At 38.9% G+C, this 18,257-nt stretch overlaps 1 long non-coding RNA gene across 1 annotated transcript in view; it reads right to left on the minus strand.

Annotated features, from left to right (window-relative positions):
* Nucleotides 1-11,772: 11,772 nt before the first annotated feature.
* LOC134214162 (uncharacterized) overlaps nucleotides 11,773-18,257 on the minus strand; it is a 109,220-nt gene continuing 102,735 nt past the window's right edge. The window contains exon 3 of the long non-coding RNA XR_009979685.1: nucleotides 11,773-11,832. This is a non-coding gene — a long non-coding RNA (uncharacterized LOC134214162). The remainder of the gene's footprint in view (nucleotides 11,833-18,257) is intronic.

An 18,257-nucleotide genomic window follows, 5' to 3' on the forward strand; every position in this document is an offset into this window, starting at 1 on the left:
TTTGATGATTAATCCACCTAGAAGTGAGATGACAATTTTATTTTCACCAAAAACATAAATAGTGAATTAATTTCTTCAGAAAAAGTGTAGAGTTCGGTCTTATGAGAAACTTTGTAGAACATTCCGAAGCTCTATCTATTAAAGGTATCGAAATATGAGCGTTTTCTGTGGATGACCCCCTAAAAAACAGTTTTTACAATATAACTTTTCCACCCATTTTTTACCTGTTCGTGGTCTTCAACAAAGTCATTCGGGCCATTATTTTGACATTTTGATTACTATAGAGAGTTTCTACCTTTTAAACTAACAAAGTTAATCAAGTTTTTCTAGCTAGATTTCTTCTATAACTGACTTGTGAAGCTCCTTGTAGGCAAGAGTGGGTAGGGTATGTTGCATTCAGAAAAAAGTGTTCAATGTATTGGTGTTCAAAACACTCGATATCACGATCAAAATTAAATAACTTTTAAAAATTTTAAATTAAAGGTTCAGCATTCACTAAGAAGTTGTTAGGCATGAAGAGACGCATCTTTTAAAATGAAAAGTCTAGTTATCAATCCTCCTGGAAGTGAGTTGAAAATTTTCTATTCACCAAAAAATTAGGTACAATGTTAATGTTTTCATTAAAACTGTAAAAAAAATCGTTACGAAATCTTGTTTTTTTAAATTCCTGTCTTTATTTGGTAGGCACTCTGTGTTAATTCACCGCTACTATGCCGAGATCTACTGTGGTATTCTGCAGCCAGAATCTATTTTTATTTTTTCCCATTATTCATTGTTATTGTCGTTGCTTGTCCATCTCACCGTGAGTCTCCATTGTGTCTCTTTGTCCGTGTGGTGAGAAATCCAATGATCGTTGCATTGTTCGGTTGCCATTTATCCGGGTAGAACAGAAGAACAGTTTATCAGTCGTCATCAGGCAACCGTAACGGTAAGGGCGCCCACCAGTACGCCACTGCATAGGCTGCGCATCCGGCGACTCACAAGGGTTTGGTGGAGGGGCTGGGAATCGAACCCATGACCATTCGCTTGTAAGGCGAACGTGTAGCCAGTGAAGTGTATAGCAAAACTTTATCTGATCAAAGTGTTAAGATATGAAGCGTTTTTGCGGAGGACACCTTGAAAACAGTTGTTTGAATATAACTTTTTAAGAAGAAAGTTGTTTAATATGTTGAGATAACAAAAAACACAATTCCTACAGATAGTATCTTTGAAAATAAAAAAAGAAGCGACACATATGCATAGCTCACCGTTTGAATTGCCTTTTTGAGATTAGAAAACCATTATCACTGTACATGCTTTGTAGTTTCATTAACTCAAGACCAATAATGATGACGGCCACGACCTCACAGTCACAAGATCATAAAAATGTAGAAATTTATCTTAAAAAGTTATATTTAAAAACGGTTTTTAAGGTGTCGTCCCCAAAAACTATTCATATCATAACAATTTGATCAGAATCAGATTTGATCGAATCTTTAAACTAAGAAGATTAAAAGTTATTTAACCCGTTTCGGTCTGACCTAGAAATCAAAATTGAAATAACCCGTGTGGGATCATTTTTCGTCCGTTATCATGTCTTTTTGGTACATGATTTGACCATCCTGGGTCCTGGGTCAGGTGCAGTCAAAAACCGATTTATAACGGATTTTTTTTCATCGTATTTCAACATAACTTCTAGACAGACCGCCTCAAAAACGGATGCAAACCATAAAAAAGTAGAAATATGGGGAAAACATTTTTTGGGATCTTTTAGGGCTTCTAAACTACCCTTGAGTTCAGATCTTGATGATCTACATCAGCGGTTCTGAACCTTTTTCTTGAGAGGTACCCGTTGAAACTTTTGCATTAATTCCGAGCCTTTTGAATGGAGGCTTCCGTGCTTCTTGAAAGAAAGCTTCCGAGCCTCTCGAAAGGAGCCTTCCGAGCCTCTTGAAAGGAGGAGGCTTCCGAGCCGCTTCCGAGGATTTTGGGCCTCTTGAAAGGACATTTCAGAGCCTCTTAGCTTTTGAGCCTCTTAGCTCTTAGCTTTTGAGCCTCTTAGAGGGAGGTATTTGAGCCTCTTGAAAGGATGCTTTGGAGTCTCTCGAAAGGGATTTTTGAGCCTTTTGAAAGGAGGCTTCCGAGCCTCTTGAAAAGGAGGATTTTGAGCCTCTTGAAAGGAGTCTTCCGAGCGTCTTGAAATGACGCTTCTGAGCCTCTTAGAAGGAGGCTTTTGAGCCTCTTGAAAGGATGCTTTTGAGCCTCTTGAAATGAGGCTTCCGAGCCTCTTGAAAGGAGCCTTCCGAGCCTCTTGGAAGGAGGCTTCTGAGCCTGGAAGGAGGTTTTTGAGTAGGCTTCTGAGCCTCTTCTAAAGAGGCTTCCGAGCCTCTTGAAAAGATATTGAAAGGAGGCTTCCGAGCCTCTTGAAAGGAGGCTTTTGAGCTTCTAGAAAAGAACTCTTTTGACCTTCCTGAAAGGGAGGCTTCCGAGCCTCTAGAAAGGAGGCTTTTGGGCCCCTTAAAAATGATTTTGAGCTTTTTGAAAGGCGGCTTCCGATCCTCTTGAAAATAGGCCTCCGAGCGTCTTGGAAAGAGGCTTTTCAGCCACTTGAAAGGAGCCTGCCGAGCCTCTTGAAAAAGGCTTCCGAGTCTCCTGAAAGGTGTCTACTGCATCTCTTGAAAGGAGGCTTCTGAAGTGCCCAGGAGGCTTCCGAGCCTCTTGTAAGAAGGCCTTCAAGCTGCTTGGAAGAAGGCTTCCGAGATGCGTAGAAGGATGCTTCTAATCCTGCAACCGAGCATTAGTGAAAAAAAATCATTTTGTTCATTCAACGTTTTGCTCGTTCGATCTTTTGTTCCGCAGCCCTTTATACATTGTGCTGGTTGTGGAAGGCAGAATTCAATTAGGATTTATTGATCGAATTACATATTATTTACAATATAAATTTTTGAAATAAAAATACACAATTATCAAAACTATATCAATGAGTTTTGATTGGAATTGTAATACGTAAGCCATTACGCATTTTTGTCCGAGGTACCCCCTAGGGCCAGCGAAGGTACCCCCAGGTGTACATGTACCTCAGGTTGAGAACCGCTGATCTACATAAATAACAAAGCGTTTTACGGGGCCTCAATTCTAATATTAAGTTGGCAATGGTACTTGAGACATAATTAAACTATTTTTTATGAAATCGCAGTTTTACCAGAACATCAACGATACTCCAAACTATTCTTGAGTTCAGATCTTGGAGGTCTTCAAGACCAACAGAGTGATTGATTGGTTCCTGAGCTTGTGTGTTAAGTGTAGAAACCCCATGGAACATCATTACATCAGTATTTAAAAAAATCAACACTCCCAGAATAGCCATGATACTCCAAACCATTCTTGAGTTCAGATATTGAAGGTCTACAACACCAATAGAGTGATTCATATGGTCCTGAGCTTGTGTGTTAGTTGGAGCAACCCCATGGGACATCATTACACTAGTATATGCAAATCACAATATTCCCAGAGTTCCTGCGGTACTCCAAATCATTCTTGAGTTCAGATATTGGAGGTCTACAGGACCAACAGAGTGATTCATAGGTTTCCAAGCTTGTGTCTAAGTTGATGAAGTCCCATTTGATATCATTACACCAGTATATACATATAAAAACATACCCAGAATACCAACGATACTCCAAACAATTCTTGATTTAAGATATTGGAGGTCTACAGGGCCAACAGAGTGATTCATAGGTTTCCGACCTTGTGTGTCAGTTCATCATTACACCAGTATATACACAATACAATCTTTCCAGAATATTTACGGTACTTCAAGCTATTCCAACTCATAAAACAAGTGGGGACATCAAAGATCTTCTTGTTGATCCATTTGAATATTTGGATCTGAGCTCAAAGACAGTTTGAAGTATCGTCGAAATTCATCGAATTCTGTAATGTGTCTATAATGGTGTAACGAAGTCCTATGGAGCCATTCCAACTCATAAAAATAGTTGAGACATAGAAGATCTTGTTGATCGTTTTGAATATTAAGATCTGTATTCAAGGACAGCTTGGAGTGTCGTAGATATTGAACGAATTCTGTGGTGTGTCTGTAATAATGTTACGAGGTACCGTAGAGCTTTTCCAACTCATAAAACTAGTAGGGACATCGAAGATCTTCATGTTGATCGATTTGAATATTGAGATCTGTACTCAAGAATAGTTTGAAGTGTCGTAGATGTCGAGCGAAGTATGTAGTATGTCTGTAATTGTTTTACAAGGTACCGTGGGGCTATTTCATCTCATAAAAATAGTGGGGACATCGAGGATTTTCTTGTTGACCGATTTGAATATTAGGATCTGAGCTCAAAGACAGTTTGGAGTGTCGTAGAAGTAATGTGTCAATAATGGTGTAATGAAGTCCTATGGAGTTATTCCAACTCACAAAAATAGTTGAGACATAGAAGGTCTTGTTGATCATTTTGAATATCGTTTTGAATATTAGTATCTGTATTCAAGGACAGCTTGGAGTATCGTAGATATTGAACGAATTGTGTGGTGCGTTTGGAGTGTCGTAGATATTGATCGAATTATGTGATGTGTCTGCAATGGTGTTACGAGGTAACTCGGAGCTATTTCAACTCATACAACATCGACAGATCTTCATGTTGATCGATTTGAATATTAAGATCTGTACTCAAGGATAGTTTGGAGTGTCGTAGATGTCGAACGAATTCTGTAAATTGTCCGTAATTGTGTAATGAAGTCCCGTGGAGCTATTCCAACTCATAAAAAAAGTTGAGACATCGAAGATTTTCATGTTGATCGATTTTAATATTAGGATCTTTACTCAAGGACAGTTTGGAGTATCGTAGATATTGAATTAGATCTGTTATATCGCTAGGCAGGCGCAGAATTTTATCATTAAGCATTTCAATTTCAATTATTTAACAAGAATATGGTAAAGTATGGTGTTTATTCCTAAAAACATCAAAATTACAACTCAAGGATAGTTTGGATACTCTAGATCATCGTAGTGCCCGTAACCTGACCTGTGCAATATTTTTCCTAGATTGAGTAGTTAATTTTGAACATTTTTGATGAAGAAAGCAAGGCTCTATCTCTTAAAACTGATTTTTGACAGCTGATTTTCGTCTTGGGTCATATATGACCCACCCGTATTGAATCGGTTAAACCATTGACAAATGTACGAAAATGCCCAGAATGTTGATGCAACCGTAGTCAGCATCAGAAGATAGTTTTGATACAATTAGAGCACCAAACCATGGTTCCGGATGTTCTGGGAACCCGGTTTTCTCAGGGAAACGATCAAATTTCGATTAGCACCGCAACTCATCTTGCGATATATCAAACTTCATGATTTTGAAAGACAATCTCAACAGATGAAATTTTCAGAGATGTTGGACACATTGGCCACGTGCGGTAGAGATCACGGGTGCCTGGTTCCTCATGGAAGAAGAGTTTCGATTAGCTCCGAAAGCCATCTTGCGACAGATCAATCTTCATGACTTTGGAAGATAAGCACAATACATGAATTTTTTTAGAGGTTTTGGACACATTGGCCACGTCCGGGATTGTTCCCGGGAGCCTGGTTCTCTCAGGGAAACGATTAAATTTCGATAAGCGAATGTTGATCGATTTGAATATTAAGATTTTCACTGTCATAAGACGAGTTTAGTACAATCCCATTTAATTTCACCGCGTCGTAGTGGAATTAAATGGAATTGTACTAAACTCGTCTTATGACAGTGAAAACATTCCACTAAAAAGAGCTAAATAATTTTCTTGGTTCATGATTTTGAAAGACAAGCTTTTTAGATAAATTTTTGATAATTTTTGAACACGTTGACCAAGTGTCTGGAAGTGTTCCTTTTTTGACATTTTGATTAGCTCAGGAATCTATTTTGCTACAAATCAAACTTTATGATTTCGAATTATGTAATTTATTATTTCGTAAATATATAGATTTGTCCACTATACCCCACCCATTTTGGCCCTTCATACAGAAGTATGATGATATACAAACAGAAGTATAATTATGATCAAATCATTTTCCAGATATGGCCAGTGCTATCGGCAGGTGCCTTGCTACAATAGTTGGTAGTATCATCATCATCATCATCATCATCATCATCATCATCATCATCATCATCATCATCATCATCATCATCATCATCATCATCATCATCATCATCATCATCATCATCATCATCATCATCATCATCATCATCATCATCATCATCATCATCATCATCATCATCATCATCATCATCATCATCATCATCATCATCATCATCATCATCATCATCATCATCATCATCATCATCATCATCATCATCATCATCATCATCATCATCATCATCATCATCATCATCATCATCATCATCATCATCATCATCATCATCATCATCATCATCATCATCATCATCATCATCATCATCATCATCATCATCATCATCATCATCATCATCATCATCATCATCATCATCATCATCATCATCATCATCATCATCATCATCATCATCATCATCATCATCATCATCATCATCATCATCATCATCGGGTCTCCATTTACCCTTGGGAGAAAAGGCGTAGGATTGCCAATCCGGAGATGGCGAGTTCGATTCTTGGTCCGGTCACTTAGTTGAAAAGCCAGGCCAAGTTCCAGTTGGAATGAAGTGCCATAGAAGAAGACGAAGATACCGATGGATTCAGGTTCCCAGGAACGTTCTCGAACGTGGCAATGCGTCCAAATACTCTCAATAGCTCTGGGTTTGTCTTTCTAAATAATGAATTCTAATGTATAGTAAAATAGGTTCCGTGGTTAAAAAAATCCTCCGATTCCTTGAGAGAAGCAGGCTGCAGGGAACACTCCATATGGCCGATATGGTGTCAAGTTTCAAATTAATATATTTAGCTAGTCTTTCAAAGTCATGGTGTTCGATATGTCGCAAAATGGGTTACGGTGCTAATTGTTATTTGCCTACTTCCCTTAGCGAATCAGATCTCCTTGACTTCCGGATAGGTTCTCAGGGACGTTTTCGAGCGTAGCCAATGTGTCCGAAACCTCTTAAAAACTTATCTATTGAGCTTGTCTTTCAAAATCATGGAGTGATATGTCGCAAGATGGATTTCGGTGATAATCGAAATTTATCTGCTTCCCTGAAGGATCAAGGTTCTTAGGAACACCTCCTAAGCTAATCGACATTTGTCCAGGTGCCCGTGAACACTTCCGAACATGGCCAAAAACTCATCTATTAAGCTTGTCTTCTAAAATCATGGAGTTTGACATGTCGAAAGATAAGTTTCGGTGCTAATCGAAATTTTTCCACATCCGTGAGGAAACCAGGCTACCGGAAACACTTCAGGACGTGGCCAATGTGACCAAAACCTCTTCTATCGAGATTGTCTTCCAAAATCAAAAGGTTTGACATAGTGATGAATTCTTCAAAATGTTGAAAAATCACTCAAATAAAGAATTAAAAAAGGAAGTTTGCCATGTCACAAGATGACTAATCGAAGCTTGTCTGCTTCCCTAAGGAAACCAGACACCGCGTAATAACTTCCGGACGTAGCCAATGTGTCCAAAATCTCTAAAAAAAATCATGTATTGTCTTTCAAAATCATGGAGTTTGATATGTCGCAAGATGCGTTTCGCTGCTAATGTGCTAAACTTCCGGACGTGGCCAATGTGTCAAAAATTTCTTCAAAATCATGAAGTTTGATATGTTGCAAGACTGGTTTTTACACCACTTGAAAAGTGTCCACTACCCCAGAGGACCAGGTTCCCGGAACATCCGCAAGCATGTCCTGGTGATCCAATTGTATCAAAACTTACTTCTGATGCTGGTCAATGATGATTGACCACGTTTGCTTCAACATTCTGGACACTTTCGTTCATTTATCAATGGTTTTAAAAAAATGACCCGTTTTTTACTGCACCTGACCTAGGACCTCCCTTAATAAATCCGGCCGGATTGGCACCATGGTCAAATCAAGTCATGTACCATAAAATAGACATGATGACGCTTCTTTCCTGAAAATTTCATGGCAATCGGACATAAAATAAGCCATACGGATTATTTCAATTTTGATTTCTAGGTCAGAACGAAACAAAAAAAAATTATTGGCCACCACTTTGTATGGAGCCGCCCCATAGTGTATCGGTTGCTTGTTTCGCTACGATGGTGTCTGTGGCGGTCGTAACAGCAACGCGGTGTAGAAATGACTCCTGGGCGCGAGACATTGGTCTTTTTTTTACCCAGAGAAAATGAAACGGTAGGTCAAAAGGCCCGTAACATACATCATTTTGATATCCGTGTTGGGAATGCATGAACGGGATTGGTTGGTTCTGATATATTTACTGGGTAGGACAAGAATTGAAATTTTCAATAGTGTATCCTAAATAATCAAAAGTTTCAATGAAATTGACAAATGACTGGAGAGTTTCCGAGTCGAATGATAAATAAATCTCCAAAATCTATCGAAAGATAAGGGTTCCATTAACGTTCAAAATCTTACATGATTTCGTGACGATTCCCATTTTTTTATTCTGATTTGACACCCAATACCTTCGGGTAAGACCAACATCAACGTCAAACGTTCAATAGGGGATTTGAACTCGAGTACACAGAGTGAGAGTCCGGCATGCTACCTCTCAGCCGTTCTTACTTCTTGGGAAGGGAGTGTTCGAAGTATAACCGGTTAAGCATTTTGTCGACATGCGTATTGCGTAATACCATGAATAATGTTTCTGAAATCATGAATTATAATCACAATTTCATGAACTGACATGATACAAGATTTCATGATTTTTTATTCATGATTGTGAGTATGCATTTGTTTCCGTGTATGCTTCCTCTAAAGTCAATTTAAGTTCTTGTTGAAAGTCTGTAACTTTGAGTTCTGTTTCATGACCAACTGGCATAAAATTAAGAGAGTTTGTAAATCTAGGCGGCAGAACGTGGAATCCTAATTTTCAAAACAGAGTCAATAGGTAACTAAATCGTTATGATAGAATTATATTGTGATATTGGTAAAATAGATTGGAGTGTATAGAAATATATTCAAATAGAGTATGATAGAATTCTTGTAGATGAAATGTGGCACACAGATAATCAAATTTCTGTTCAAATATTTAGTTCCAATATGTATTTCTGTCTATGCAACGTAATTTATCTCTAAATTTCTACCTGCAGTATTTAATTACCATCAAGACTGAGAGGACATATCAATCAGTCTTTACTGTAGACCCAGGTTTTTTTACACGGTTGGATTTCATTAATTTTTCGGTTAACCTGAACTTTCACAGTTTTTTAAATACCCCCTGAATTTTCTTTGATTTTGTGTGATTTTTTTCGTGGGGTTAACCCATTGCTTCATTGACGTTAAAGGACTCAAACGACCAAAACCAAACCGTGTAAAAATAAACCTGGATGTAATTATACTGAAGATGTGAACAAGATGAACACTACACAGATAAAAAATTCAATGATATTTACGCTAAAAATCATGTACATAAATGGAATGTCATTACTAGCGTAATTCCACAAGGGATATAGCCTAAATGTATACAATATTTGACGTGAATCGTCTATATTGCATGCAAGTTGTAAGCAATCTTGTTAGGAAGAGGACCATTTCAACGAAGAATAGCGTACATTTCCGCATGGCAAGTTTTACGTGCTGTTTACTTTTCATTATTTTTTTCTGTGTAGTGTTCAAAAGTTCAATAAGACCAGTACAGGTCAGTTGAAGTGTTCCTGTTCAAAAATAGATGGGAGTATTTTGATTCGCCTAATTCTCGATTTGTGGAACAGTGGTCAATAATTAGCGAACCTCGGTCTTCACTCCTTATGTAGAATTGCTTCAAAGATATGTCTAACAGCCATGATCGCACCTTCTTCATGATTTTAAGATATCGAGAAGGATTTATTTTTTTTATTTACTCGATTACGTATTCATTTACAAAACAGATATCAACTTGCTTCAAGCTTCAACCCTTCCCCTGTGAACCGTTCCGTGTGACCAGATTGCCCGAATGCAATACATTAATCAAGTTTCCTCCAAACTATTCAGCAACACTTCCCCTAATCTCATTCTCACTTCACCATTAGCGAGTGAACCGGAGAACGTGGACATCTCTCTCGTTCCCATGAACTCCTGAATTCCACCGTTGTCCATCGGATCAACCAGATTGCTCTGCTGGCCGCCACCAAACAGCGCTTGGTCCCTCGTGCACATGTTTCTTCGTTCAACTCCATCTGAACACCTTTTAAACTGCCGTCGCTCTCCCTCGGTTTTTATTTTTCATCATTCCCTTTTATTCGAATCCAGTTTTCCCCCGCCGGCCGCTCAACTGACGACAGAGCCTTGTGCGTTCGATTTAAATTATAAACGGACCATAATTGCCTCTGTACGACAGGTACTTTCTTGTGTATGTGAGCAGTGTAGTGGCACCGACTGGCTTGCTGACTGGCTACCGACTGACCTTACTACAGACGAGTGTCGAACGGATGCGCCCGATGGTTCCGTGTTCAATAAAAGCACCCAAAAAACAAAAACAAGGAAATTCCCTGCACTGCTGCACTTGTTAGAAGATTCCGAAAAAAAGGGTGCATGTTTTTCGGCCCTCGCTAGGTATCGGTCGAATGACTCCTATCATGAATAAAATTTTGTAGTAGGGAATCTACAATTGAGTGTAATTAAAGGTTCTAGCTTTATGATTTCTGCCAGAGCGTGGATAACTGCCCACACGAATTCACGGTGGGGGATCGGAATAATTACCGGGCGTGAATAAATTGAATCATTTGGCATCACTGACGAAAACACTCTCTTTCTCACGCCATGCGTTGGTTTCTCTGTTCATCGACATTGGAGCTTGGAGGGGAGCCTGCTTGAATCGATGAAGTTGGGAGAAGGCCCCATCGGCCGAATAGTCATTTTTCGAGCTGTATTGCAACCCACAGCACGATCTACTCCCGATGGAGCGAGGTCGCTCCACTCACTCACCGTCGAGAGAAAGAAGTCTGAGTTTGGATGCACATCGCCGACTGGCTGCTGAAGAAACGAATAATGTTAATTCAATGTTTATCGTAACGGCTTTAATGGCCGAATTAGCCACTTGGACGAGACAGCGCGAGCGGTCGTTCGCCGGCGACTGTTATGAAATTCAAATCAGAACCAAATTGAAACGGCCGGTGCATTATCATATTTTGATAATGCTTTCGCTTCGTTCGAACCGAAGAAGCTCGCCGTTGAAGATTGAATCACAGGCGGGCGAGCAGCGGGGTTGACAGAAGAATAGCCAAATGACTCAAGCGGAGGAACATTCTTGTCGGCAGGTTGTAAATCTTGTCGAATGGCTTCCCATTGTTGGATGCTTGGACTTGGTTGGCTTAAGACCGAGATTGTGCTGCTCCGTGATTCCCGAAGAGGTCATAAAACGATTTGTGCGCCAGTCGATTCCGATGGTGGGTGCTTAACAGATGGAGAATAACCAATTTGGGGAGCGACAAAGTGTGCCCGGAGAATGCTACCGCTGAAAGTGATAAATTGGGTGGGATGGGGTGATGAAATATGGATAACTTCGAGATGTTGTACAGACTTCCGGAAGCAAAATTTTTCGAACTAATGTATTCAGTTTTGAGATGCTCATCTTAATTTAATGGCTCATGATGAACAATGATCACCAACCAACAATAAATCATTTTATATTTGTTATACCATAGAGATGCATGAGAAATGCAATAATGTTCGATCTAACAATGATTTTATTGAAGATTCAGAAATACTTACTTTAATATGCAATTTGTCGAATATTGGCTTTTAGCACGGTGTTGGCATTATCTGTAAAGAAGAAATGATATTTGATTAATATTATTATAATACTAGCTTCATGTATATTTGGTTTTGCACGGTAAATTATGCAATTCAAATGTTCAATGCTGAAGCTTATCGCAGCACGGATAACAAACACACTTATTTTGTTTCCCGCGATCTCAGCAATTTGACAAATTTTACGAAGATTTTTTTATTATTTTTATTGGTCATAGTTTCGTAATTCAAAGTATTCCATAGTCTAGTTAACACATTACGTTTAGTTTAAAATTAAGGTCTCCTACATCAATTCTACTATTATTTTCGTTAATATGACAGATTTACTCACAAAAGGCATTTAAAATTTTAACAGATTGGCACAACCAGATTTCTGTCAAAGTTGCTAAAAGTTAGCAAACAATTTTCCGAAAATCAGCTAAAACAGACGAGTTTTTTTTTCGAAAATCCTTCCAGAAAATCCTTTATAAATTCTTTAGGAAATTCTTCTAGAAATAATTAAGAAAATTCCGCTAGAAATGAAGTTCCTCCTGGAAATGCGTCAAACATACTGGGAAGAAATTCTACGGAATTTCCGAAAGAATTCCTTTAATAACTGCAGAAACTATCCCGGGAAATTTTGTTCGTAGAGTTTCCGTTGGATTTTTCAAAGAGTTTTCAGAGGATTTTCTAATGGAAATTCCAAATAATTTCCTAGATCTTTTTTTGAAGGAATTCTCAATGGAATTTTCAAAACAAAATATCCAAATGAATTCCTGGGGAAAATTCTGAACGAATTCCTGGGATATTACTATGTCTGAAACTCGATTTGTGCAATTGCACAACATGTGAAAGATTTAGTTCCAAAAATGTATTGGAGGGTAACCACTTCCTTCGGTGGGGTATGATCCCACGAAACCAGTGCTTTCTCTGCTAAGCTACGAAGGACCTCTATCATCCTCCGCAGCTCAGAATGCTACTGATGAGATCAAATTTCCAACACCAGGCACAAAGCTGAACTCTCGCAATCTATTTTTAAAACCAACTCTTTCAAACGCATTGTTTTAGTGCAATGTCAACTGAGTAGGATGAAGCATCCACACACAGCTTCATCAGCAATTGCGCTCAACGAAGTAGTACCAGTTTGGTCGTCAGATCCTATCCTGGGAAATGTTCTGGAAGAAGTTCTGAAGAAATCCATGAGGAAAATTTCGAAGGATGAAGAATTACTGGAAGAAACTCCTGAAATAATTGCTGATGAAATTCCTAAAAAAACTGAAGGAATACATAAATTGAATCCCGAAGAAATTCTTGAAAGATTTTCCTAATGAATTTCTGAACTAATTTCGGCAGCAAGAAAAATATTTTTCCATGCACATATTTTGAGCATGCAAATAAACGTAACATTACTGTTCGTTTAAATCTAAATAAATTTAAACCCGAGGCGAGCCAGTCTCGGGCTGAAAGTCTCGATAATAAAGACAAAAAATTAAACTATGCCTGCTTGTAAAATTCATTCAAATTTAATTGAATATAGAATGTTTATCCTTTTGTTTGGGTCAGCTACTATTTTACACGTCGTTAAATATTCAAATTATTTGCAGTGTACTAAACAATTTCTAGACGATAAAATCCAATTAAAATTTCGTAATATTTGAAACAGCCTTACAAATGTTTGGGCGATTTATCGCTTAACTCTGAGGTTCCCAAACTTTTGGATATGCGACCCATCTAGCAGAATCCCATATTGCTTGCGACCCACCAGGCACCAAATGCATTGATCTTGTGAAATTAGATAAAAATGAGCTCGCGTTAGATTGGACAAATTATAATACAGTCAAACCTCCATGAGTCAATGTTCTATGACTCAATATCGACTCATAGAAGCAAAATATGCCGAGAATATGTCATATTAAAAAATATTTTCTGGGTTTCTGTGATGGTCCCTTCAAACAGATATCCAAAGATTTTCTATTCCACATCTCGATATTTCAATATCGACTCACGGAGGTTTGACTGTAAATTGCTTTATATCCCATCGTTGTATTTGTCAAAAATTCGTCATTTTTTTGGATTGAATGTGGATTGCATTTGGATGGAATTTGAATTGAATTTGGGTTGGGTTTGGATTGGATTTGAAATTTATTCAGATTGAATTTGAATTGGATTTCGATTTGATTAGGATTGGATTTGGTTTGGATTTGAATAAGATTTGGATTGGATTTTAAATAGATTTGGATTGGTTTTTGAATAGATTTGGATTTAATTTAGATCGGATTCGAATTGGATTAGGATTGGTTTTGGATTGGATTCGGGGCTTACATTTGGATTGTATAGGACTTTTTTCTACATGCCCAAATATCGTATAACACAAAAAGGACGTTAACCTCGTCAAGTTTGTTGTTCTTTAATCATCCAATCATTAGTTAGATCCTAATTAAAAATATGGAAAAATTTGTGGGACAAAATAGTAACAAAATTATGAATTAAGATTTGTCTTTCGCGACCCACCACTGAACAGCTCACGACCCCCCTGGGGGTCGCGACCCACAGTTTGGGAACCTCTGGCTTAACTGATTAAACCCTCCAATTATAATTCCTACTGTGGATACTAAATAATCAATTAACCGATCATGCCAAAATTACTGATGCCCCACCATTAATTAAAACTAAAAATATGTATAAAACGGACAATTCTCGGACTATATATATTAGATAGGCCTTTTTATTCATCTTTCCCTTTTCCATATTTTTCTTTCTTCCTTGCTGCATTTTCTATATTTCTTCTCCCTTTCTTCCTTTGTTTTTATTCCTACTTTTTTCCCTTCTTACATGTTCTTACTTCCTTTATCTTCTTTGTTCCTTGTTTCTACATTTATCTCCCTTTTTCTGATGACACTTCCACCTATCATCTTCTTAGGATAAAGAATAGGTATACAAAATTTGAATTAAATCGGTTCAGGGATTCAGCAGCTACACTGAACTTTTCATTTTACAAACAATTTCCTAAAAACTAAGAAAAAAATTTGAAAAAAAAATCGCTTGGAAATTCCGAAGAATTTTCCGCAAAATTGAGAAGGATTCCGCAGCAAAATTCAGAAGAAGTTTTAGTGGAAACTCAAACTGCTGCTACATTTTGAAAACTGCTTTTTCAGTTTGAGGCAATGCTAAAGTAAAAATACTTTGAACTGTTTCCTTCATTCTGTTCGCCAAAAAGTATTGTAAATTTTATAACATGTGAAACACTCTACCTCACTCACTTTCACTAGATTTGGATGTTCACAACCAATACGTGCGAAAATTCAACTAAAAAAATAGCTGTAGGGTGCTCGACCATGCGTTCGACGTGCAGGTCAACTTAGAGAACGTGTCAGTATGCTCGTACTGAGGGTCGTGCGTTTGAACCCCACCGATAGAAAGAGACATCGAATTTCCAAAAACATTGTAGGGCGATATACCGACCGATGATCAACGTGCAGACACAAAATTCACGAACCCAGCTACATATGACAAAGCTCAAGTACCCAAAAACGCTAACATTTTTTGACCTTAAAATGTGTCTAGGAAAAACGCACTAAAAAATGACCCACATGCATAAGAAATAAACGGTTTACGCATGGTTGTTTGTTAACCTTATTTGATTTAGCGAAAATCTTACGGTTAGTCTAATATTGAAATTGTGTTAATATTAATTTTTCAGGATCGTACTTGCAAACGATTATACGACTGATTATATGATGGGCCATTTTGCATCATTCTCCCCTAATTGATTTTGCGAGTCGAAACTTCCCATGATGTACCATGCGCCTCCATATACACTCTACCACTCGAGAGTACTCCCACCTTCTCCAAGAGGCCACGATAGCGCTATGATACCGGTGACTGAGTTATGGTGGTTCAAAAAATCAATTTTGCTCCACAACGCTCATTTGATTCTGTATCATGTTCGGAGTGTCCTCCGAAAACTTGTGCTTATTTGAATTAAAACAGATTGAAACAAGCCATTTCAAGTTTGCATGCAAATTAGTATGGGGATATTTATTTTTTCACTAGTTGACCCGGCAGACGTTGTCCTGCATAGTAGGCGAGAATGTGCGTTCCGAACTGTCCATGCAAAGTTCGCATAGGAATCACAATTTTAGTTTTTCACGATTTGCTCAACTTTACTCGTAATTTTCGCATTAGGAAATATCATATAAACCCGTCGGAAACTATAACGAATGTTTCTGCTGAAGAAATGAAAAAAATCCATCCAGCCGTTTTCGAGTTATGCGGATACGAACACAGACCATTTCATTTTTATATATAAGATTATACTGATTGTGGCGCTTCCTCATTCAGCGCAGGTTAATGGAAAACCTACATAGCTAAAAGGAATATTCAAGTGCTTTCACTCAGCCTAAACCGCATCTTAATTAATCGTTCCAATAATTAGTAATCGATTTTAATACAAGTTGCGAATTTTTAGTCATGATCGTCAATTTTCTTTTAGGGCATCACTGAAACGTGCAGTGCAACATAGTAGCCTGAATTTGTTGTGCTATATTTCGCGCCACGAGCAGCAATTCGAAATTCATGTCCTTCTAGTAAATGTTCCGGAAATAAGTTGGGACAAACTTCGAGCTTTTCTCCTCCGGTTGTCCGATGCGTCAAAATCAACTCACAGCTTTGCTGGACTTGTAGATCAGCCGCCAGTCGAAACTCTTCTTATTGTTTTTGATAGTTTAGGGATCCTATTACATTGTGTAGAAATCATTTGCAAAACAAATAAAAGCGGACTGTACTATTTATCTTTGAATAAAAAAGTCAAATCCTGGTGATACGCCACACCTCAGGGGGAGACGAAGCACGTAGAAAATGTTGGAGAAATGAGATTATAATTTGTTTTTGGCGTTGGCGTTGGGCTGCCTTCTTTCAAGAGACTCGGAAGCCTCCTTTCAAGAGGTTCGGAAGCCTCCTTTCAAAAGGTTCGGAAGCCTCCTTTCAAGAGGTTCGGAAGCCTCCTTTCAAGAGGTTCGGAAGCCTCCTTTCAAGAGGTTCGGAAGCCTCCTCTCAAGAGGTTCGGAAGCCTCCTCTCAAGAGGCTCGGAAGCCTCCTCTCAAGAGGCTCGGAAGTCTCTTCTCAAGAGGCTCGGAATCCTCCTCTCAAGAGGCTCGGACGCCTCCTCTCAAGAGGCTCGGAAGCCTCCTCTCAAGAGGCTCAGGCCTCCTCTCAAGAGGCTCGGAAGCCTCCTCTCAAGAGGCTCGGACGCCTCCTCTCAAGAGGCTCGGACGCCTCCTCTCAAGAGGCTCGGACGCCTCCTCTCAAGAGGCTCGGACGCCTCCTCTCAAGAGGCTCGGACGCCTCCTCTCAAGAGGCTCGGACGCCTCCTCTCAAGAGGCTCGGACGCCTCCTCTCAAGAGGCTCGGACGCCTCCTCTCAAGAGGCTCGGATGCCTCCTCTCAAGAGGCTCGGACGCCTCCTCTCAAGAGGCTCGGAAGCCTCCTTTCAAGTGGTTTGGTTGCCTTCTTTCAAGAGGCTCGTAAGCCTGCTTTCAAGAGGCTCGGAAGTCTACTTTCAAGTGGTTCGGAAGTCTACTTTCAAGTGGTTCGGAAGCCTTCTTTCAAGAGGCTCGGCAGCCTCCTTTCAAAAGGGTCGGAAACCTCGCTTCAAGAAGCTCAGAATTCTTCTTTCAATAGGCTTGGAAGCATACTATCAAGAGGCTCAGGAGCGTTCTTTCAAGATGCAATGGAATCTTCCTTTTAAGTAGCTCGAAAACCGCCTTCAAGAGGTTTGGAAGCCTCTCTACAAGCGGCTCAGAAGCCTCTAATAAAGAGGCGCGGAAGCCTACTCTAAAGGGACTCAAAAGCTTCCCTTCAAAGGGCTCGGAATTATGTTTTCAAGAGTGGGTACCTCAAATCATGCAAAAGTTCGAAGGGGTACCTCTCAAGAAAAAGGTTGAGAACCACTGTTTTAGAAGATTCAAATAATGAAATAAACATGTGGATATTAGACAGGCCCAGCTTAGTATGAGGATGAAAAAATGTTGTCGAATTCCACAGGGCACCCCAGAATTGTGTTTTAAGGTGAGAAAATCAATCTGTCAAAATTTCAGCTCAATCGCTTGTTGCATAAGCTGGCGCAATTGATTTGAAGTTTGTATGGGAATTTCAGTCAAAATGTATAGGAAAATACACCTCCGTCACTTATTCGTTCTGGAAATTGGTTCTGATTGCTCGATTGACCTCAGAATTGCAAAAACGGCAGTTGGTATGCTACAGAAAAAATTCACAGTACATTGTGTAATGATTAAATGAGCTTTTATATAGTTTTCGACTGATTTATTAGGAGCTAAATTGTGTATTTTTGAAATTATTTGTCGAATCGCATCAGCCGAAACCTGTATAAAAGTTCATTTAATCATCATACAATGTTCTGTGGAATTGTTCTGTAGCATACCAACTGCCGTTTTTGCAATT

This window comes from Armigeres subalbatus, chromosome 2 (assembly GCF_024139115.2).
Source record: "Armigeres subalbatus isolate Guangzhou_Male chromosome 2, GZ_Asu_2, whole genome shotgun sequence".
NCBI classification, from domain to species: Eukaryota; Metazoa; Arthropoda; class Insecta; order Diptera; family Culicidae; genus Armigeres; species Armigeres subalbatus.